The following is a 25,386-nucleotide window of genomic DNA, read 5'->3' as shown; positions in this document are numbered from 1 at the left end:
CTGAGAATAATATTGAATGTGAAATTTTCCATTTTTTATTTCACTTGGTATTGTTCTGCCATTTTGATGAATTTTAAAGTGTATTTATGTAATAGGTATTGCAAAGGAAGGTAGAAGAACTGGTTTGAATCTCGGCTACAGCACAGACTTGCTCTGTAACCTTTACCCAGATACTCACCCAATCACAACCTCGCTTTCACTGCCTGTAAAATTGGATCATACTGGCTACCTCTTCCCCAAGGGTGTGATGAAGAGCAATGAGGTAATGCTTTGGAATTGCTTTTTCTCCCCTGGAAGAAAGGTGCTATGCATGTACAGATTATTGTATCACATTGGACCCTTGCTGAGCCACTGGTGGAACAGGGGCAGAACCACTTTCTCCCCTTCTCTACCATCAGCCCCTGCATCCTATCTCTGGGAACTTAGGGGCCTGCTTTCTCTATGGAAGGCTTATCGCATAAACACACAGCTGCATTGTGTTGCCGCAGCTACAGAAAATATTTATGGCATTGAAAGCGGTTATTCTAGATGATTTGATTAGCGCATCATGAGCGCACACACCCTATCAGGAGCCTCCACTAGCATCTTAGTATTCCAGCTTCATGTATTCCTCTAGTTAGAGTTCTCATTGTTCTTTAACTCCGAGGTGGCTGCTGCGTCTGCTGACAGCGTTCCCATCTGTGCGAGTAAGTGTGACTGTGCCACCCGCTGTCCTTGCCAATGCTCCCTAACTGTGTCATTTGTCTGCTCATTGCAGGGCCGGAGTGTGTTAATGTATCTTCCTTATTCTACATAATGGAGTAGGCCAGGTGATGGTCTCATCCCTTTCTTCTGATTACAGGATCCCAGGTTTATCTATCACTTCTGCCCACAAGCCCTGCCCATAATGAGTGCCATGACTCACAGGTATTCATGGAGCAAATTTCTTTGGGGACGTGGACTACGTTATTCATTTCATAAGACCAAGGTTTCTGTGTTCTCTGCAAACTTCTTTTCACCCCGAACCCACCCACTGCTCAGTTTCCCACTGATGGTAAATGAATAACTTCTCTGTAGTCTTTATGAAATCAAAAAGCAGTAGGTAGAGTGACCTTCTTCTTACATTGAGAACTTACAGTTGACAACATCTTTGAAATCACTTTAAATAGCTCTTTAAATGGCCACCCTTTAAGCCTCCACCCATGGTGTAGGAATCACATATGTGCATTTTAAGGGTGAGCACATCTAGTACCTAGTCTTGCCCTGGGTAAGTGGCCAAATCTGGATACTAATCCCAGACTCCCCACTCCAGCCAGCTCTCCACTCACTGCGGCAAGAGAAGAGGAAAATGATTTTCCAAGTGGAGCAATGAGAAATAAGAACTCAAAATAAGAATTTAGGATGGCTGTTTTTTAATCGGGCACTTTTGTCTTTACTCGGGTCTGTGTGATGTTAGTCAGCACAGACTAACCTTCTCGCCTTATATATTGTACAGAATCTGAAATAGCACTCCGGACAGTCAGCAAAGCCTCGAGGTCTTATTCTGTTCTCCAGATCAAACGGTGAACTGTTTGCCTTGCCGCAGAGACCTTTAAATATCACACCCATGTGGACAAAGCCTCCAGCATCTAGAGAAATCTGCCCAAGTATCAGGAATATTTGAAAGGGCATTTCTGAATAGCAGCCTTTATGCTTTATTTTCGTTACACTTCATTTACGCATTTTGAAATTCATTCCCAGCCCCGTTTTATTAATCCTGCTGCCTCCTCTATGAGGGAGGGATTGCATCTTTTATCTCCATTTTACAGATTTACAGACTGAGTGACGGGCTGTGTCGAGAGAGGCTTTTCAGTTTCTTGACTGACAGAATCTAATAATGAGAGCGGGGGTCCTCTTGAGCTCTTCTGCTCCATGTTATTTCCAATTTGCTTTCTCATCTCAAGAGGGCATTTTCATCCTTGATTTTTGGATAATAGTTTCAAGTTTTATTTGCACCACCAGACCTGTAAATTCTTTTGTTCTGTAGAAGGCCTGGTCGGGGTGACATCTCTCTCTTTTTTTCTGGGAGGTAGGGGAGTGGGGGTGGGAGATAATCTAATAGAAAGACCTGCACCAAAATGAATCATTTTCTTTGCTTTTAATTTTGGTTAGTTTATTATACGCTGAAGGCTTAGATTTAGACTTTAAAAGAACTGGCAATATTATCTATGATAGTATCATTTACAATTGGTAATACAATACCTAACTTATTTATATCTCGTAGTACTGCTTATAAACACATAAATATAGATAAGCCAATATTAGAAAATTAATTGGAAATCAGAAAATATATTCACCAAGTTTTTTTATTAACTATGCTCAGAGAAACTAAGAATGACTTTCTATTTTCCATGTACAGAGCTATATGCAATTGGTATTACAAATTGGTTCTTGCTTGCCACTATGCTAGAGAATGTGGTTTTTGTCTATATGTTCCTTAAAAAAAGAAAAAGGATAATCCTAACAGGAACTGTGCTTAATGACTCGAATAGCAGAGAGGTCCTATATGCTAGTTCTGTGCCTTGTTCTGTAAATACATGCTGAAGGGATGAATAAATGAGTGAATGAGTGTATAAACTGAGTTGGATAAAGAAAGCTAATAGAAATAAACTGGACATTGGAGGGCAATTCATGTGATACTTGTTAGGAGATCAATAGGGACAGACACCAAGACTCTATTAACTGGCCTAAGGAAAGTCAGGTGGGGAAAGTTATAAAATAGGAGGTAACTTTTAAGAGTCTCTTTCCAGTGAGGGAAGATAATCTAGAGAAATGGTAAGGGCACTGAGCTTAGCAGGCCAGGTACAACTCTCTTAGTTTCATTTATTTAATCAACAAATATGTAGTGACTGTCTATCCAGTGCCAGGCACGGCGCTAGGGCTGAGACTACAAAAAGCAATCCAGTTATGGTTTCTTTCGTAAGCACAATTCAGATGGAGGATGCAGACTGGAAATCTAATGCTATCGATGTAACATTATTTATTTATTTTTTAATTATTAATATTATTTCCAAGTATAGGTAAGACTTGTCAAAATGCATAAAAAGGGAGTGGTCACTTTGCTTGGCAGAATTAGAGAAACTTTTATAGAGAAAAGAATAGGAAAAGGCTTAGTTCTGTGTAGGAACAGCACCTCAAAGTGAGTGAGACACCCCAGAGCATGGAATACCTGAAGTGAGGGGTGGGGGTGAGGGTCTCCTTGGATTAGAAGTAGGGGCTATGTTGTGTGCATGACTATCTGAGGAACACTGTATCAATAAAAGGATTTTAATGTGTCTTCCAGCCTTGAGGCTTTATGGTAGTTAAAAAATTATTGCTGGCCTCAAGGGACTTATTAAATCCTTCGTTAATTTGCAAAATACTATTAAGGATTTACTATTCACCAGGCTCTGTTGTAGGTGCTCATAATACAGTAGTAAGCAACATAAAAAAAGTCCCAGCTCTTATGGCACTTATATAGAAAGGAAAATAGATCACAAGCAAAGGAACAAAAAAGAAACAATGTCAGATAGTGATAATTATTATGAAGCACAAAAGCGAATGGTTTAGTTACAGATGAAAATCCTGGAAGTTCTCTACAGTAAGTTGATAATTGAGCAATATTATATGATAGAGGAGACAAGACATATATATAAGCACCACAGAATGCGATAGTATGTGATAAATGTTGAAAAAGACAGAATATAAAGAAATAAATGAATATTTATTATGTTCATATATCAGACAGCACTCACTGTATGCCTAAAAGTCATGATCTGTAGCAACATAAAGTCGAAAGAACTGAGAATTGGAGAAGTTAGGTAACTTTTGGCACATAAGCTGGCTTCAAACTCAAATTTGTCTGAATCCATAGCTTGGGCTCTGCCCCACTCAAAGGACTGTGAAAGCCTTCTTCTTCTGGCATGAATATAGAAGCTTGAAAGAAGATTTCTTGGTAGAGGAGGGTGGAGGTCTACTTCAACATTGGGTGGGAATTTGATATGTGAAAACAAGAAAATGAATGGGACTGGAAAATCCATGGCAGATAAAGCAGAAGGGGAAAATGTGGGGTATGTCTAAAACCAAGTTGATTGAAGCCCAGGCTAACAGTGGACCCACAGAGAAAGAGAGAAGGCTAGAAGGAGGGTCAGATTTCAGAACAGATCAGAAATGAGAACACATGTGCAGGACCTGGAAAGCCCTTCAGAAGAGTTTGTTTTTTATTTAATAGGCCAGGGGAGTCACCAATGGTGTTTCTCGTGAGAGAGCTGCTTAGCCATAGGGCAGATAGAACCTTTTGTGGGGCTCTTATAATTCTGTTTCTCTGAATATTTTAGTAACTCACCGGACTGAGCAGCTTATTGTCCTTGGTATTATCTACACTTGCTCACTGTAAGATTAGATCTAGCATTAACCTGATGCAATGTGGTATCAGGTTCAGGTTCTTGGACATGGCTTTGCATGAAAAATTTCAAGTGTGCCAGTTGTCAATTGATTCCTTGAGAAATGGCATTGTCCCAGATGTCACATTGTTAGACGGATGTAGTGCATTGGATGAACTCCAGACACTGATCCAGTCTCCAACAAACTGATGAGATGCTGACAGGATGAGGAGGTAGAGGCTGGAGGTGCTGGCATTACAGTCAGCAGTCAGGGAGATGTTATTCATGAGAGAAGAAAGAGCACAACTAAATTCACCTTTGCTCCCAGTTGGAGAGCAGATTACATTCTTTACAGCAATGTGATGTCTCAAACCACCTGCAGTGGAGGGAAAATAGGCCGGGTGAGTTCTTTAAGGAAGAGCTCAATGGTATCATAAGAAACCAATATATGCCAACATGATGCCATGCAGGGTCAGACTCCTAGAGTGTCCTTCAGGCATTTGTGGTGGCCTATTATGTAATCTGCCCTTCTTGTGCTTTCTATCTATATTTTTTCCACTTGTGTATTGTACATCCCAGTCTTTGTATATCAAGCTGCTGAATGCCAAAGGTGACAGTCAAAATGTGTTTGAAAAGCATCTTTCAGTTATTATTTTTCATTCAGAGACATGGTGTCACAATAAATCCCAATGCAGGGGTTCAATCTATGAATGGGCTTGGGGAGAGGTCTGTAAACTCGAACTTATTTGCAGATTTTGGTACTTAGATGCATTTTCAAGAGCGCAGCCATGAGACAAATAGACTCTGTTACTTTGTTAAAGTCAGATCGTTACTTGTCCTGGAATTTCCCTCTTCTCCCTCCTCCCACTTCCTTCCTTCCTTCCTTCCTTCCTTCCTTCCTTCCACTTGCTAATCAACTTAGTAATTACTTTCTAGCAAACTTCTCGATCTTCTGTATCTCTTCTCTCCAGGAAGTTTTCAATTCTCCTTTTCCCCCACATGGCGCAGAGAGGAAAGTTTAGAAACCAATGAAAAAGGGAAAATGGGAAGAAATGAGAATAGGTAAGAGTTAACAGGAAATTAGTCGTGGGTTAAATTTGGGCACCAAAATAGTTATTACTTCTTTTCTCTCACACTTCTCATCTTACATTTTATTGGTAATGGTAATTATAGCATTTACAAAACAAAACCAAAAAAGTAAATGGTAATCAGAAGAGATTGTGAAGGCCTAAATACTACTCCATACAAAATTAACAAAGAATAGAGGGACACCACATACTAGACTTATTATTTAGGGTTTAAAGTGGGAAGTTTTCTTATTGATATAAATTTTAAGATTTCAAGTAGGTCAAAGAAATGATATTTGAAACAGATCTGAGGCAGCTAATGAATAGAAGGCAGAAACATTATAATGAAGAAAAATCCGGGAAAAAGGGACTCCAATTATATGGGTGTAAACATATCACAATATGTGTTATTCTTTTTTAAAAAACTTTATTTATTTATTAATTTATGAAGGATGAGAGAGAGAGAAAGGGGGAACAAGCCAGGGGAGGGAGAGGGACAGACTCCATACTCAGTGTGGGACTTGATCTCATGAACCTGAGATCATATGACTTTAGCTGAAACTGAGTGCTCAAGTGACTGAGCCATAAGCCTGTATGTGTAACATAGGCATAACAAGAGTAACATGTGGTACTCTTATGAAACATCCGTAAGCATGTTTGGATGGCTCCCTCAGTTGAGTGTCTAAGTCTTGATTTTGGCTTAAGTAGTGCTCTCCCTCTCATGAGATTGAACCCCGCATGGGCTCCATGCTCAGTGGAGTCTGCTTAAAATTCTCTCTCACTGTCCTTTGACTTCTCTCTTTCTTTCAGAAAAATTTTCTCAGAATGTACATGAAGTAAAAATTCCTTTAGCATTGTACACTAATTTCACAGACTATCAAGAATTGCAGGATCTTTCTCTATTTGCAAGGTAAATTAATATTATTGTAAACTTGAAAATTGATGTTACATAAGAATTGCTACAAACAAATAAACAAAAGGGAACTAGTTAGGATTAAACAGACTTTAAAAAGATTTTATTTATTTATTTGACAGACAGAGATCATAAGTAGGCAGAGAGGCAGGCAGAGAGAGAGAGGAGGAAGCAGGCTCCCCGCTGAGCAGAGGGCACAATGTGGGGCTCAATCCCAGGACTCTGGGATCACGACTGGAGCAGAAGGCAGAGACTTTAACCCACTGAGCCACCCAGGCGCCCCCTAAAGAGACCTGGTTTTGAATCCTGGCTCTGACAGTTACTATTGCTGTGTTATGAATTACTTACTTAAGCTTTATGGTCTTGATTTCTTTTATGTGAAATATGACTAATAACATCTAATCCATAAAGATCATGAGAAGTTGAAATTGAATGATTTGTACTTGGCATATGATAGATGTTCAATAAATGTTTGCTCATACTATACAGAGAGATCAAAGCAAAACAGACACAAACATTTTAAAATTAATAAACTCTCTTTTGTATAATTTGGTATTTTTCTCTATAATCCAGAATTTTGACCTTATCCATGGGTTTTGATACTAATTATGTATTATGGTATGATTTTTTTTCCAACTCAGTAAGTAGGTGGTTTCAGACTGTTGTAGTGCTGCTCTAGCTATTACTATTTTTTTTTCCTTCCAATTTCCCCCCTCATTCACCTACCAAAGAGAAAATAGTCAAGGGGAAGTGAATCGCAGCCCCAAAGGGTTTACTCTCTGGCCGCCTTTTGCTAGCTTCACTCATCCTCTTGCCTGCCACATGGTGCAACTTCAAAAAATATTTGCTGTATTATTACTGTCATTACTCCATTCTTCTCTGCAGCAAAAGCAGGAAGATGAGAAGTATCTAAGTAATGGTATGGAACTCTTGAAAGTGTTGAAGGCCCTATGCCTGCTTTTCCTCTAATTAGAATGAAGTGTTTCTCCTGACACTCAAATGGGAGAGTGAAGCTACCCCTCCCTTTTCTTCCTCTGATGTGGGTTATTTTTTATGCAGTCTATTGTTCACTCATTAAACGCTTCACACTTGGTTCCCCTTAGCTGGACCCCTACACATACTTTAAAAGAAAGCATTAGATAATAGCTTCTATTAAAATTGCTTCAATCATACTTTTCTTAAAGGGCCATTATCCATTAAACAGAGCCAAATATTTTGAGCAGAAATTTAAATATGATTTTTAATAGAGATTTTAACTTTCTTATTAGTAGCTGAAGAATATGTGTAGCTTTAGACACTCAAACACCTCAAGAATTACTGGAAGACAATTCTGATAATGAGACAGTTCTGAAGAAACAGCTCTTCAAATGAAAGGGATTCAAGAGACATATACAGGGCCCATATGCCTGTCAATCACAGCTGTTGGTATCAGAGGCTGACTGACACAAGTTCGTCCATCCTTTCCCTCCTACCTCCTGTTTATTTCATTTTTATTTTGACACCTTTGACTCTTCTTTTTTTAAATTTATTTACTTTTTATTTACTTTCAGTATAACAGTATTCATTATTTTTGCACCACACCCCGTGCTCCATGCAATCCGTGCCCTCCATAATACCCACCACCTGGTTCCCCCAACCTCCCACCCGCTGTCCCTTCAAAACCCTCAGGTTGTTTTTCAGAGTCCATAGAGTCTCATGGTTCACCTCCCCTTCCAATTGCCCTCAACTCCCTTCTCCTCTCCATCTCCCCATGTCCTCCATGTTATTTGTTATGCTCCACAGATAAGTGAAACCATATGATACTTGACTCTCTCTGCTTGTCTTATTTCACTCAGCATAATCTCTTCCAGTCCCGTCCATGTTGCTACAAAAGTTGGGTACTCATCCTTTCTGATGGAGGCATAATACTCCATAGTGTATATGGACCACATCTTCCTTATCCATTCGTCCGTTGAAGGGCATCTTGGTTCTTTCCACAGTTTGGCAACCGTGGCCATTGCTGCTATAAACATTGGGGTACAGATGGCCCTTCTTTTCACTACATCTGTATCTTTGGGGTAAATACCCAGTAGTGCAATGGCAGGGTCATAGGGAAGTTCTATTTTTAATTTCTTGAGGAATCTCCACACTGTTCTCCAAAGAGGCTGCACCAACTTGCATTCCCACCAACAGTGTAAGAGGGTTCCCCTTTCTCCACATCCCCTCCAGCACATATTGTTTCCTGTCTTGCTAATTTTGGCCATTCTAACTGGAACACTACAAGGATGCCCACTCTCACCACTCTTGTTCAACATAGTATTAGAAGTCCTAGCAACAGCAATCAGACAACAAAGAGAAATAAAATGTTTCCAAATTGGCAATGAAGAAGTCAAACTCTCTCTCTTTGCAGATGACATGATTCTTTATATGGAAAGCCCAAAAGACTCCACCCCCAAACTACTAGACTCATATAGCAATTCAGTAACGTGGCAGGATACAAAGTTAATGTACAGAACTCAGTGGCTTTCTTATACACTAACAATGAAAATACAGAAAGGCAAATTAGAGAATCGATTCTATTTACTATAGCATCAAGCACCATAAGATACTTGGGAATAAACCTAACCAAAGAGGTAAAGGATCTGTACTCGAGGAACTACAGAACACTCATGAAAGAAATTGAAGAAGACACAAAAAGATGGAAGACCATTCCATGCTCTTGGATCAGAAGAATAAACATTGTTAAAATGTCTATACTGCCTAGAGCAATCTATACTTTTAATGCCATTCCGATCAAAGCTCCACCAATATTCTTCAAAGAGCTGGAGAAAATAATCCAAAAATTTGTATGGCATCAGAAGAGACCCCAAATCACTAAGGAAATGTTGAAAAACAAAAATAAAACTGGGGGCATCATGCTACCTGATTTCAAGCTTTACTACAAAGCTGTGATCACCAAGACAGCATGGTACTGGCATAAAAACAGACACATAGACCAGTGGAACAGAGTAGAGAGCCCAGATATGGACCCTCAACTCTATGGGCAAATAATCTTCTACAAAACAGGAAAAAATATACAGTGGAAAAAAGACAGTCTCTTCAATAAATGGTGCTGGAAACTGGACAGCTATATGTAGAAGAATGAAACTCGACCATTCTCTTACACCGTACACAAAGACCAACTCAAAATGGATAAAAGACCTCAATGTGAGACAGGAATCCATCAGAATCCTAGAGGACATATGCAGTAATCTCTTTGATATTAGCCACAGCAACTTCTTTCAAGATACGTCTCCAAAGGCAAAGGAAACAAAAGCGAAAATAAACTTTTTGGACTTCATCAAGATCAAAAGCTTCTGCACAGTAAAGGAAACAGTCAAAAAAACAAAGAGACAACCCACGGAATGGGAGAAGATATTTGCAAATGACAGTACAGACAGAAGGTTGATATCCAGGATCTATAAAGAACTCCTCAAACTCAACACACACAAAACAGATAATCATATCAAAAAATGGGCAGAAAATATGAACAGACACTTCTCCAATGAAGATATACAAATGGCTATCAGACACAAGAAAAAATGTTCATTATCACTAGCCATCAGGGAGATTCAAATTAAAACCACATGGAGATATCACCTTTGATTCTTTTTTAATTGTCTGAATCCTGCTCTGTGGAAATAAAAACATTCAAGGTTGCCATCTACTTTTTAGTTGAAACTTTTTTTTCCTTTCAGCTTTTCTTTGTAATTGTAAACTTGAGAAAAGTAGAAATCTCCTTCATTATACTTTCTGCCAGGGGAAATATTTTCCATAGTGTTGCATATCAATAGTAGCCAAAATAGTAACTTTTTCATTTTGAGGAGTTAATCTAGCTTGCCTGACTCAATAAAACTTCTTTATGGTTTGTCTTCATTTTCTCAAGGGTGAAGATGTTGTATTCCCCAATACTACCAATGTTCTCTGTCATTTGGCCCTTTGCATGGAATTATATCCAATGTTATGAATGTTCTGTTCCTAAATATTCGGAAAAATTAAAGCACTACAATGAACTCTTAGGGGAAACAATTTGATAACTATGGCCATCAAGGTTCAGTTTATTTTTGTTGTGTACTTACCTTCAGATTAACTTTATTTAGACTTTCCTGTAATTGAATAGCAGAAAGTATTTGTCAGCTCATAGTTCTAGCTTACCTAAGTCATCGTTAGTTTTATTGTTTTCCTACCTTGTATTGGCAAAATTTGTCCACTTTTTATCATCAGCACATTTCACCACCTTACTGTATTTTCTTTCCTTTAGGTCAGCAAAGTAACTAAAACCAATACTAATGCTGATCTTTATGACATTCCACAAGTCACTTCCCTCCATTTGGCACAGCTGCCACTTATAAGCACCTTTGGCTTCAATATCCTATCCAGGTCATTATCCACTTCAACAACTTGTTTCTCCTAGTTCACTGTGTGTCTTCCTGTAGTCCACATTGTTCAAAGGAGAGCCAACATTTTTTTTTTTTTTAAAGAGACTCTCATGTCTAGAATCACAGATTCTTCTTAAATTGAATAGAAATATCCTTGAGAAGTCTGTGATCATACAATAGCATGTTACTTCTCAAGAGAAAAGAAAAAAGCTCAGTTACACTTCAACAGGAAGGTGGATAACAATTGAACAAAATTCAGGAATAGGAGACTAATGACAGAAATATTAAACCAGTCCCTGATTTACTCTTTGCCCTTAGTGTCACTTATTTAAACATTTATTAAATGTTTAGCGGTTTGGTTGTATTTTTATACTGGACTCCTCATTAAGATTTTGTTAGGTTGCTATATAATATCAATGAAATAATAATGCATTGAGAACAGGGGTGCTGGGCCGCTCAGTTGGTTAAGTATCAGACTATTGATTTCAGCTGAGATCATGATATCAGGGTTGTGAGATCAAACCCTGGGTTGCGCTTACTCTCTGGGCATAGAGCCTGCTGAAGATTTCCTTCTTCCCTCTCCTTCTGACCCTCTCCCCACTCTTAAAAATTTTTTAAAAAGTAATGCATTGAGAACATTATCTATAAAGAGAGAGATTTAGTGTTTACCATAAGAATGTGAGAGAGAAAAATTGCATTCCTCCCTTAGAAATGGGATTTCACAGACTTTATCATAAAATATCACTATATCTAAGATCCTGGAAAAACATGACTATTTAACATAGTTCTAGAAATTTTATAATTATAATTCTGAAGCTGACCCAGGAGCTCAATTAATTCTCTTACAGGTCATAATTAATGAACAGAAACTTAAAAAAGTTTTTATTACTACTTTTTTCCTACTTCTGTAAATATTTCCTAAGAGTTAAAGAATGAAAAACCCAAAAATTTCCAGGGACGTTCCCCTGCCCCATGTTACTGACAATATTGTGGATTTTTAATACTCTGCTCTAGATTTCATGGTCTTTTAAATTCACTCTATTGTGATATTTTCAGTGTGGCTTATGATATATAGAAACTGGCACACTTCATTTGCTATAAAGAATGATGTCCATTGTACAAAATTATTATCATGTCTATAAATTGCCACTTTGCTCTGATTTCATCAAAATCAAAGGGTTGGATGACTAATTATGCATTTAAAAAAAAATCACAGTAGTTGATGTAATTTAAACCTGAAATTATTTAGCTGGCAGATAATTTTGTTGCATTTATATAATATTGGCTAAGTCAAATTCTTAGGTTAATTCTGAAGGAAAAAAGGACATCACATAATTCCTAATGGCAGTGAAAAACAAGTGACTGAGGGCTCAGAAGAGGGTGAAGAAGAAAGAAAGGTAATATTTATGTGACTTGTAAGCATATCAAACTGTACTTTCTTTGGTTACACACAAGCTAGATTAGGGTCTCTCTACCTCTAATCATTTTAGCTGTTTTAATGAATGTGAAATTACCACAATCTCCCAAGATTTCAATCAGGAAGACCTTCTGATGAGTCTTTTAGCTTGTTTTCTTTCAATGCAGTTGGAATTATAATGAAGAAATTAAATCATTCTTCATAAACAATAGGAATACAGTCTCAAAGGTTTTTATGATTTGACATCCTCTCGGCAAAAGCATTAACTAAGTTTCAAATTTATATTTTATTTTGGAAGATTACCTTTTCAAGAAAAAAATAAAGGTTCTGAAATAACGATGTCCTTAAAGTGACTACAAAGCCCCATATCTTTGTATTGCTCAATAATTTATGTCAATAAAATAGAAATACCCAGGCACAATGATACCTTTGTTTACAATTAAGAAAAAGCTGAAAGATACTTTAGTTTTACATAAAAATTATTCATTGAGTGCCTGTTCTGTTCTGTTGCAGGAATTGTGGTACGTGCCAAGTATATATTTGAACAGGACAAGTTTACCTGCTTTTATAAACCCTGTGTTATAGCAGGGTTATAATTATAGCTATAAGTAAATCTAGTTTTATTTTCAGGAATATAAACAAGCTATTGGATAACGGTACGGCAAATCTGTGATAGGGAATTAGGTATAAGCCTCCATGGGAGTACTGAGGAGGAGTGTGACTCAACTTGGATTTGGGATTGTGGGAAGGACCCCTCAAGGACCCCACTGAGGGAAGTGGCAGATTAGCTGAAACTTGCAGGAAGACTAGGAAGAGAACAGTGCTCTAACAATGAACAAGTGAAAAGACTCAGTAGGGCCCAATGATTGTGATAATGGTAATGGTGTTTTTGGTAGAGAAAGGGGAGGCTAAAGAGTTGGACGAGGTCTATCCATATTATAAGACATGTTAGGGAGACTGAATTTTATTCTGATGCAATGGACTGATAAGACAAAGTTTAAAAGGGAAAATGGCATAATCAAATCTATTTTGAAAAATCAGTCAAATCGTTAAGCAATATGTAGCAAGAAGCTGAGTTTTCAGTATCTCAAGTCATAGGGAATGTAATACATATGTGGGTTTATGTGTGGATTTCAATGAAAGTGGACTTCTGTTTTTAGCATGAAGTCAGTCTAGATTCTTTGACAGGTCTGGCTGAAAAACAACTTAAAATCTCCTGCATTATTATGTCATTAACATTCTGGCAAGGAATTAAGAAACTCTCACAGGCAAAACGTAAGTGAAAGTGAGAACTCAGATAACTAGAGAAATGAGACCAGCTTTCTCTAAGAGTATTTGCCAAATTCATGTGGCCTGATCTTTAGTTTGCATATCTTCATAGGGCATGGAAGATGGGAGAAAAAGACTAGGACCTTCTAAATTTGGGAATTTAAAAAAGGAGACCCCATATGAAAATGGAAACTTAAAGCTCTGTGCCTTTAAGGTAAAGACGAAATAAAAGCTAGCAATAATACTCCTTGACTTGCTACTCTTATCACAGCAAGAGAAAACTTCTTTCAAAGTTTAACATTGATTTGAGAGAAAAAAAGTTCTCTTTTGAGCTGCAGGACAGTCCACAGGTATGTTTGAAGTGATGTGAGGTTGGTGTGCTTTAGGATTGTGGAAGAAGCAAATCCAAATCCTCTTGGAAGAATTTGTCTTCAACTTAATTCTCAAATATTCCCACGAATATCCTAAGGAATATGAGCTCACAGCTCACAGCTCAAATCCCAAAATACACAAAGAAACAAAACAAGAAAGTGAGGACTATCAGAAGATGGTAGTACCAAGACTAGCAGAAGGTAGTATCAAGTTCAAAAAGCCTTCAGGTATTGATAGTATTACATAAAGAACAGAAAATGGACACATTTTATGTTTTTACAGAAATAAAATCTATTTTAAATGAGTAAGAAGAAAGCTAATTAAAAATGGCTATGCAGATATAAGAACATAAACATTTAAAAAAATGTAAACTGCATTTTAATTAAAAACTCAATGAACATGTTTAACAGAAGACTGGAAAGAGCATAAAAGAAAATTAATGAATTAAAAGACATGCCTGAAGAAATTATACAGAAGGAGGTGGAAAGGGACAAAGAAATGAGAAGTATGAGAGGTTAAAAGTACGTAATACAGAAGGAAAACCTGTGTATAATACAGAATGAGAAAGTTTGGTGTATATCTAGTCAAAGTTCCAGAAGGAGGGGACACAAAGAATGGGGAAGATAAAAAACTTCAAGAAAAACTGGCTATAAATTTCCCAAAATTGACAAGAGATCCTAACATTCAAATCATAGAAGTCTAGAGTATCTATTCAAGAAGGGTGAATAAAAGAAAATTTGTATCTAGATTCATCATCATAAAACTGCAGAATCAAAAATAAAAATATATTTTTTTCATAATTAAATACTTTGACTTTTAATTTGAATATAATAACTTAATACATCATCACTTTTTTCTTTCTTTTTAATAAGGAGGTAAGCTAATTACCTCCTTAAAACCTTTATGTAATAATATTTATAGGACCAGAAAAGTACTCTGCTCTATGAACTCCAAAACCACTTATAATAAAAATTTGTATTTAGACTAAATTTAGTAGATTGTGGGTGAGAAATTATTTTTATGTACTTCACTGTAATGTTAAAAAGTGTAGTTTTTTAAAAAGTTTTTATTCAAATTCCAGTGAGTTAACATACAGTGTAATATTAGTTTTATTCCCATGACTTACCCATTCCATAACTGAAAGCCTATCTCTGACTCCCCTTCACCATCTTGCCCATCCCCTCTGGCAACCATTTGTTCTATGCATTTATAGGTCTGATTCTATTTTTTTTATTTGTTTATTCATTTTTTTTAGATGCAACATGTGAGTGAAATTATATGGTATTTTTCTTTTTCAGTCTGACTTATTTCACTTAATTTAGTCTTTCAAGGTCTGTTCATGCTGTCTCAAATGGCAGGATCTCATCATTTTGATGGCTTCATAATATTCCAGTGTGTGTGTGTGTGTGTGTGTGTGTGTGTGTGTGTGTTCGTGTGTGTGTGCTCCACATCTTCCTTGTTTGTCCATCTATCAAAGGACACTTAGGTTGCTTCCATAACTGGCTATTATTAATAATGCTGCAATAAACCTAGGGGTTCATATATCTTTTCAAATTAGTGTTTTTGTCTTCTTTGGGTAATTATCTAGTAGTAGAATTATTGGATCATATGGTGGTATTTATATTTTTAATTTTTTGAGGAAACTATAAACTATACACTGTTTTCCATAGTGGCTGTACTAGTTTACATTCCCACCAACAGTATACTAGAGTTCCTTTTCCTCCACATCTTTGTCAATTCTTGTTATTTCTTCTCTTTCTGATTTTAGCTATTCTGACAGATGTAAGGTGATACCTCACTATGGTTTTGGTTTGCATTTTTCTGATGGTTAGTGATGTTGATCATCTTCTCATGTGTCTTTTGGCCACCTATATATCTTGTTTGGAAAAATGTCTTTTCATGTCCTCTGACCATCTTTTAATTGGATTTTTTTTTTTTTTTTTGGTGTTGGGTTGTATGACTTCTTTATATATTTTGGATATTAATCTGTTATCAAATATATCATTTGCACATACCTTCTCCCATTCAGTAGGTTGCATTTTTGTTGTTGTTGTTGATGGCTTCTTTTACTGTGCAAAAGTTTTTATTCTAATATAGTCTCACTAGTTCATTTTTGCTTTTGTTTCCTTTGCTTTAGGAGACATGTGTAGAAAAATGTTGCTGGATCTGGTGTCAGAGGATTTATTGCTTGTGTTCTCTTCTAAAATTTTTATGGTTTCAGATCTCACATTTAGGACTTTAATCCATTTTGAATTTATTTTTTGTGTATGGAGTAAGAAAGTGGTCCTGTTTAATTCTTTTACATGTATCTGTCCATTTTCCTGGCACCATTTTTTGAAAAGACACTCTTTTCTCTATTGTATATTATTGCCTCCTTTGTTGCAGGTTAATTGATCATATAGTTGAGGATTTATTTCCGAATTCTCTATTCTGTTCTATTGATCAATGCATCTATTTTTGTGCCAGTACCATACTGTTTTGATTACTACAGCTTTGTAGTATATCTTGAAATCTGGAATTGTGATACCTCAGTTTTGTTCTTCTTTTTCAGGATTGCTTTAGCAATTAAGGGTCTTTTGTAATTCCGTAGAAATTTTAAGATTATTTGTTCTAGTTCTGCAAAAAATGCTGTTGGTATTTTGATAAGAATTGCATTGAATCTGTAGATTGCTTTGAGTAGTAAAGATATTTTACTGGTATCAATTCTTCTTATCCATGAACATGGACTGTCTTTCCATTTGTTTTGTCATCTTCAATTTCTTTCCTCAATGTTTTATAGTTTTCAGAGTACATGTCTTTCATCTCCTTGGTTAAGGTTATTCCTAGGTATTTTGTTCTTTTTGGTGCAATTATGAATGGAATTGCTTTCTTACAGAAGAATTTTTCTTTAAATTCTTAAGAAATACTACTCTTTGAGTCATAGCCACAAATCACAGTTTAATTAACCAATAAATAATAATATTGTATGTAGAGATTGCAATTACAATTCACAAAACCTCCTTTCCCCAAGACTGCTGAGAAGAAAAAGAAGCTACTTTCTTTTCCAAGGGAAAAAATACTTTTAAGAGATGTAGTTTTATTCCTTGTAGATTACCTTCTATTTCTAAATTAAGCATAGATTTAAATTAAACAATTGTAGGTCTAAAATAATTAATACCATAGCATTACAATTCCTGTTTTCTCACTGTGCCTGGCCTGCATTTTAACAGAAACATTAACCCCTTATTTTCTTAGCCTCCCACCCTCATAAGCTCTCTATGCTTAAGGTCTCCAAATTTGGCTTATTTTAAATAGTTATAGTTATTCTTGCTTTCACAATTTTCTAGATGATTTTATTATAATGTAATTAAATATCTTCACAAATTCATCTAGAGGAATGGCAAATTTTTAAGAGGAAATTAAAAAAATTCTGTAAGACAAAATACATTGTTAGGGGAAATGTCATAAAGGTGTGGAAAGAAATAGGCATACTGATTTTGGATCAAGAATCTAAGGAAAACCCACATGTGATCCTCGGACTGTCAGAATAAAGTCATTTCATTGAATTACGTGGGTATCACACCAACTCTTACGTACCTGTCAGTAACTCAGAAGCATCTTGCTAGAAGAGAACCACTTTTCATGAACTCCCACATCCATCTGTCCCCTCTAAGTCCATGCATTTTTAGAACAAAGAGTGAGTAAAGGTGACCTCTGTGCACTAAATGAATAGGAAAATTACTGGCAATGCAGGATAATAATTAAAATAATTTTCAAGCTTGTTGAACAGATAGCCAGCTACTAACATTTCTCCCTGTAGATGGCAGTGGTACTCTTTCATTCTGAGACTGTTTTGCCTTTTTTTTTTTTTTTTTTTTTTTTTTTTTTTTTTTTTAAATCTGTTCTCTTTCACTCTCCTGGATAGTTCTCAGCTCTGCTGGGTGATGATTTAAACAACACTTTGATGCGGTAGGATGTTGGTGTTCACAAATCAGGTCTATCCTTTTCTTTTTTTCTAAAAAGATAATATACTGCTTTTTCAAAGTCAATTAACACTTAGGGCAAATGAAATAGGGAAAGCAAAAGGTCACTTTCTAAAGGGTTGCCTTGAAACCTTTTGGTATTTTTCAGGTTTCATCCAGGAATTATAAATCATTGGAAAAAGAAAGGAAATAATAATTAGTTCATTTTGTTTCTTGATCACACCCAATAAGATAGCTTAATAAGGCTTTTCTGCTCTATTTCCTAGTGATAGTTGTGGTGTGCTCAGGGTATTGGCTAATAATTTCTATGTGTCTTGCAGTCACCAAGACAATGGGATGCTTTGGGGACAATTTATGCATTGGGAGAAGGCTGATGGAAGGAATCAGTAACATTTCTGGATCACGATGTGTTGAATTATGTTTTGCAAAAGAAATCTGTCCAGATTGTGGCCTGGTAGGAAATAGAGAGGTGATCGCCAGAACGGCAAAAATCACAGGACTCTGACAATAGAATCAGGATCAACTGCTACTCCAAAACAATGCTAAGCTAGCTAAAGTTCAAGAGTTAGGAACAGAAAGCTGCAAAAACATGGAGGTGGTCCATGTTCTGACCACAGATGCCCTTTGCAATTATTGCTTGAATATCATCAAGATTGTTCCCAAATGGGCATCTCAGAATATAATAGCTCAAAGTTTGCATGACGTACTTGAGTTTCATTTAGAAAGCAGGTCCGGACACCCCCCAAAAATAAACAGATATAAAAAACGAACCCAAACATATCGCAAATGAAATTCTTAACAAGTTGCCTTTTAAGTTGACTGCTGGCAATGTGCCAGTTTGGGCAGCAGGATGTGGAGCTGTGCTCTGCTCACACTTCTCGCATCGCACCTCCTAGTTACGGCTGCAGCCAAAGTTCTTTTCTGTCTTTTTATTTCAATAGAGAAAGGCCTTCACTTGGTTTAATAACCTTTTCCTTCTTGAATAGGGAGTTTCTGTTTGCAATCACATGAATAGAAAAAGACCTGCTCCAGAAACTCTGGGAGATTATTTCATGCCTAGCTACAAAAATAAGGTTTTGAAAGAGCAGAAGGGATGGAATAACTACATAATGAGCAAATTCTTGTGAGGTAAATTATTGTTCGGGATTTTTGAACTGATCGTTTTAAAAAAGCAAATAATAAAAACAACAACAACAACAACAACAAAACTACAATCCTGCAAATACTGTTGCCTAGTGGGAGACAACACTAGCTGTGCTGGAAACACCACCGGGTGCCTGCACTTTGTTCTCCACCCACGGTGCAGCCTGAAACATTCAAAACCCAGGAAAAGACCTGCCTTCACCCAACAGCAATGTCTCCTTGCTTTGAGTCTGTGTACAATTCCATCCCTACAGGGATAGACATGATAATGTGATCCTTTTCACCTATGTGGGTCAGAATAAAGTTTGAGGCTTCAGGTAAATTATAAGCCAGTAGAAGAGTTGACCCAAATTATACTGTTTCGTCGTTAGAAATGTTTCTGGTGGGGTGTGGGTGTCATCTGTACTTCTTGGTCAAAACCAGCAATCAGGTAGTTGAAATTAAATGAAAGAGCAAAGGAGAGGGTGAGGGCAAGCCTGTGTTCACAGGTCGAATATTCCCATTAGAATCTTCGGCTTCACTAAGCCTGAATCTGTGACCGTCTTCACCACACCCTTTCACATCGAATAGGACCAACATGATTCCCATTCTTGAAACTTTAATGATGACAAATACCTTCTTCCGCATTCGGCTGAAGCTTTTAGCTGCATTTTGGGAGAGAGGTTTAAATTCAGAGCTGATTAAAGCAGTTAGGAAGATGTCTGGTAGCAGGGAAGGAGGTGGGGAGGAGTGATTTCTCTACCTTCTTCAGAATCTCTCGCTGAGGAAAGTGGTAGTTGATCTGAGGGCAGCAGCTTACTGTGCTCTGGACCTATTCCTGGTCCAATGGCTCTCTCCCTCTCTCTGCTGTCATGAAGAACTTCTGTGGCTGTCTTCCCCTTATCTCCCACATCAGCACATTCAGTACATGAGACACAAGATTGTCACCAGAAACAGACTGGGCCTCCCCTTGTCAAAAGGACCAGGAGCACCTGACCCTCCTCTTCCCCAGCGACTCAGTCTCTGGCAGGTGTTACAAGCTAAAACTGAGTTTTGTGGCAGCTGCTCCTGGAACCTCCCAGACAGTGTGGTGCTCCTGGAATGAAGGGAACAATGAGGAAGCTGCCCATCACAGACCGGCACCAGTGCCTGCTCCTCCCTCTGGAGGATGTGACTGCTTGCAAAGAAAAATTGTTTTATCTTACATGAAAAGAATTGTTTTTTGTTTCTTGTTTACCGAGTGTTCACCGCTTAAAAATAATACCACATCTTCGTTAAGGAGTAAACTTAGGAAACATTACTCCTACTTGCATTTTTCTCTAGGTGCCAACACACCTCAGCAAGCTTTCAGACAACAGTCACCTAGCAACAGTTTTTTCATACATTAAATGATTTCAGACTCTCACATTTTCCTCCATGAGAGCTATATATTTCACCTTTTCTCTCCCTCTTACAGCCCAAGGAAAGAGCAACCAAGAGAGAAGTGTCTATACAGTTTCATCATAAAATACCAGTGTTAAACTATTGCTTTTAAATGTGTGTATGTTTTCTGTAATCCTTTGCTAATCCATTTGTGACCTTTTATTTAAGTGGCCAGGTATTAGTAGGGATTAGGTTCCCCTCCAAGTGACAGAAATACCAAAATATCGTGAGTTTAAGCAGATTGAAATGGAAATGCATGCAGTCCCTGACTGGTATGACAGTGCCAGTCTCACTGGGAATCCAGGTTCAGTAGTTCTGATTCAACTGCCAACCTCTACATGCAATGTCGGTTTCTTTGTCTGATGTGGCTGCTGGAGGACCAGTCATTGTATCCTCATTTCAGTCATTAGGAAGAAGAAAAGAGAAATAAAAGAGCATTATTCCCTCACTTTACGGTTACTTCCCAGAAGTCTGGAAGATTATTTCTACCTACATTCCATTGGCCAGAACTTAGTCCTGTCACATGTAACTTTCAAGCAGTCTTTATTTTGTTTCTTCGTATGATCAACTAGTGTTCAGGGGTTCAGTCACTAGGGAAAAAGGAAAGATGGATATTTAAGAATACTTAATTGTCACTGCTACAGTTCAAATGTTAAAATTGAGATTAACTGCAGAATTTATATATAATTACCAGCTTTTTTGTTCTTCTAGAAGGAGAAATACTTTATTCTTTTCTCCTGAAACAATAGATGGCAGAGATGAAGATGTAAACATGACCCAAGTTGCAATTGTTATCAGGTTTGGAAAACATCTTAGAAGTTTAAACAATGTTGGAACTTGATTGTGCTATTTGTTACATTCGAGGGCATTTTCATTAAATATCTTACTTAAAGACTTCTTTATAAGCTGTGTGTCATAGAAGAGAGACAAGGTTACAGTGTACCAATACTTAATTGGTAAAAAAAGATTTTTTTTTTACTGAGATTGAAGAATGTGTGCTGAAAAGAATCTGAGTTTATGGAAATACTGAGCACTTTTAATAATACATTTGTATTTCTTTTTTTTTTTTTTTAAGGATTTTATTTATTTATTTGACAGACAGAGATCACAAGTAGGCAGAGAGGCAGGCAGAGAGAGAGAGGAGGAAGCAGGCTTTCTGTGGAGCAGACAGCCCGATGTGGGGATCGATCCCAGGACACTGGGATTCTGACCTGAGCCGAAGGCAGAGGCTTTAACCCACCGAGCCAAACAGGCGCCCCGATACATTTGTATTTAAAGACGAGAAGGATTTACAGGATATGCGGCTTGGCATTTAGATCTTTACAAGCTGCCTGTTTCTTGAGTCAGCTTTGACCATCCTTTCATCAGTAGAACACATTCCAATGGTTAGATCTACACAGTTAAAACACATACTAGTATATGGATGTCTGTTCCTCACCCTGGAGGTGCTGATTTATTGGTCTGGAGTGGGTCTAGAGAGTGGTAATCTTTAGAAGTTCTCCAGATAATTCTGGCACTCAATTAGTCTTGAGGACTAGTAAATAAGATGCCTCCAAATCAGACTCCTATGAAACCCTGCAGAAATCTCTTAGGGAGCAACTTCAAACTTAATATTAAGGCCATGAATAACTTTCTCATCTTAGAAACGTAGTTCAACCCATACATTAAATGATTTATCATTTCAAGTTTATATTTTTGGGGCCAGTCATTTAATCATTACATGATTACAAGGCTTCTGTTCCTTACCTGAAAAATAGATCTCCCCTATCTGAAATGGAGTGAGTTTGATGATTAAATGAATGATTTAAGTAGAATGAACCACATGACATAATACAAGAGCTATTAAAATATTTTTTATTCTTCTATAATTATATTTCATAGTATGTCTTTTTTTTAAAGATTTTATTTATTTTTTGACAGAGAGAGATCACACGTAGGCAGAGACAGAGAGAGGGGAAGCAGGATCCCTGCTGAGCAGAGAGCCTGATGCAGAGCTCAATCCCAGGACTCTGAGATCATGACCTGAGCTGCAGGCAGAGGCTTTAACCCACTGAGCCACCTAGGTGCCCATTATAGTATGTCTTTATGATTGAAAGACAGATGTCTTCAGTATATGTGGGTTATTAAATAATTACAAATAGGCTAAATACCTTACTATGGATAATTTAATTAATCATATTTGCTGATACCTCCAATGTAGAACTCCTGACTGCTATAGACCCTATGATAATATAAAATGTATATGTAATATCCACTACAGTTAGGGGGGCAGGGCATATGTATAGGAAGGACAAAATAGAAATAATCAGTATATTTCTGGCAGAGATTGCATATTGGCCACTAAATCTATTTTCTCCATGTTCCATTTTTGAATATAATAGAAGGCTTCTAAATTTTCCTTGCAATTACTGTGGTCAGATGGCTTAGTTTTGGCAGGTGGAATGTGAGTTGAAATGACCTGTGTCAATCCTGGGTTTGGACCTTAATTTATTGGGTATACTTTCCCATTCCCACCTGATGGAACCTGCACATGGGTGAATCCCAGGTTTGACCGTGTAGAAAATAATGTCCTAAGGAATGGTGGAGCAACAGAATAGAAGAAATCTCTATTCTGAATGGCAATCTTGATGTGAGCTGCCCTAGGTGTTTGTACAAGAGATAAATTAATTTTGTTTTTTTAAGGGCCTTAATTGTTGAATTTCTTTGATAGGGATGCACAAGCCCTCACCCTGACAGATACTATTCACTGAGCCCCAGAATAGTTGCAGATTCTATAATGATTCTGCAGCATACTGGGTTTCCAAATGAGGTTCCTGGGGTAGCAACATCAAGTGCAGAAGCACCTGCAAATTTGTTAGAAATGCAAAAACTAATTTATGTACTCTATGTTGGCTAATTGAAAATAATAATAATAATAATAGTAATAGTAATAGTAGTAGTAAATAATAAAATGCAACAAGTCAGGCTCCACTCCAGGCCTTCTAAATCAGAAACTTGTTGGTGGGGCTCAGTAGTTGGTGTCTGAACATACTTTTCAGGTTATTCTGAAACAGACTTAAGTTTGAGAACCACTTCTATGTGGGGAGAGGATGTTAGGAAAGGGTAAGAGAATATAGGGAACAGGGTAGCTGTGCTCTAAGAAAATGGGCAGCAGAAATAGAATGTCTGGGTTTGAATCTTGATTCTGCCACTTACTCCGGGTGACCTTGGGCAAGTCGGCCTCTCTGTTTCTTAGTTTATTTATCTGTAGAATGGAGATAATAATTGTACAATAATCACGGTATTTTCTGAGAGTAAGTGAATCAATGTGCATAATGCATTTAGAACGATGTCTGGCATATAATAAATATTAACTAATTATTATAAAGCAATGACGAATAGCAGAGAATTGATTTATATGAACAAAGGTGGGTCACTGAACATGTCTATGGAAAACAATGGGTCTAAGATTTATTACGTAATTTAATACATATTTATTCTTTGCTTCAATACTTTAAGAACATAACTTGACAATTCCTTTTTTGTGGCGCTCTTCCTAAGACTGACTTAAATCTCTCTCTCTATTGCATTCTTAACTCTGTAAAGTGGCAAGAGTAAATTTGATTCTTCTTCTACACAACAATCATTCTTTTGCAGTAATAGTGGCAGAATTATTCAAGGGAAATAAGTCTATTTGTAATAATAATGATCCAGGCTCATTCTTTTAAAAACGCTTCAACATAATATCTACAACTTCTGAGTCTCCTCCACACTCAGCTTTATAATTACTTCCTTTCCTCCAGATCTCAAAGCCTAGCTGTGTATTCCAAGTATGTCCCAAACACTGGAGACTTTGGAGTGTCTAAGCTAGATTTTAGCATTGCCTCTAATGTTTTTGAAGAGTACGTAATAGAGTCATTATACTGTAAGGACAACCTTGCATAGATCTTTATGTTGTAGCTTCGTCCTTTTTTTTTTTTTTAATTTTTTATTTTTTATAAACATATATTTTTATCCCCAGGGGTACAGGTCTATGAATTACCAGGTTTACACACTTCACAGCACTCACCAAAGCACATACCCTCCCCAATGTCCATAATCCCACCCCCTTCTCCCAAACCACCTCCCCCCAGCAACCCTCAGTTTGTTTTGTGAAATTAAGAGTCACTTATGGTTTGTCTCTAGATAGTTATCATGTCAAAACCAAACCCACATTGTGGACACATTTCCTTTCATTATCATGGGTTCCTATTGCACAGCACAATTACAACTATAGCAGGTCATAGGGTACTACATCAATAATCAATTACAGGCCTTGTTTAGCTCCCAGACAGTAGCATAAATCATCTTGTCTCCTCCTTCATATCAGACCCAAGTCTTAGTTTCTTTCCATTTCAAGATGTCTCTCATCCCTCCAAGTAATAAATAATAATAAAAAAAATGAAGCCCTTCCCTTGAACTCTATATTCTTCCTTCAGCCACCCTTTCTCCAATAAGTTTTTTGTAATGCTATCTCTATTCCCTCATCTCTAATTCTTTCTAATATATTAAAAAAAGATATTTATTGAGCTTTGGCTCTATGCAAGATACTATGTTAAATGCTGGGATAAGAAAAGGGGGAAAGACACATTAGATATGAAAGACTCTAAACATGGGTTTACTGACTCCTAATTCCAAACTAGACTCCACAGTCTTGAAATGATCTCATATCTATAATTCCAGCCAATTTCTAGTCAATTTCAAAATGTGGTTCTCAGTTATTCCCATATTCACCCGAAGAAACACCAGTTGTTCAGGGTCATAAAGAATAAGGCATTTACCTGCTTATCTTCTGATTTTAATGTTCTATAAAAGCTATTTTTTTATCAGAAAATCTGGGCTTTTACATCAAGTGATGATTTGACATTAATGCATATACTTCTTCAGAAGTAATCAAAGAACTGAGGTTTTCTATCAAAGTACCTGATTGCACTTTAAACTTTATTTTTCTATGGTATGGAGTGAACTGATAGCACTTCTGTATTGCATCTCATTCTATATATAGTAAGTAGTAAGTTCAGGCTTACAAGCCCTGTAAACTAATTACA

The sequence above is a fragment of the Mustela lutreola genome, chromosome 1, assembly GCF_030435805.1.
Source record: "Mustela lutreola isolate mMusLut2 chromosome 1, mMusLut2.pri, whole genome shotgun sequence".
Lineage (NCBI taxonomy): Eukaryota > Metazoa > Chordata > Mammalia > Carnivora > Mustelidae > Mustela > Mustela lutreola.
Note: the sequence above shows the minus strand (reverse complement) of the source record.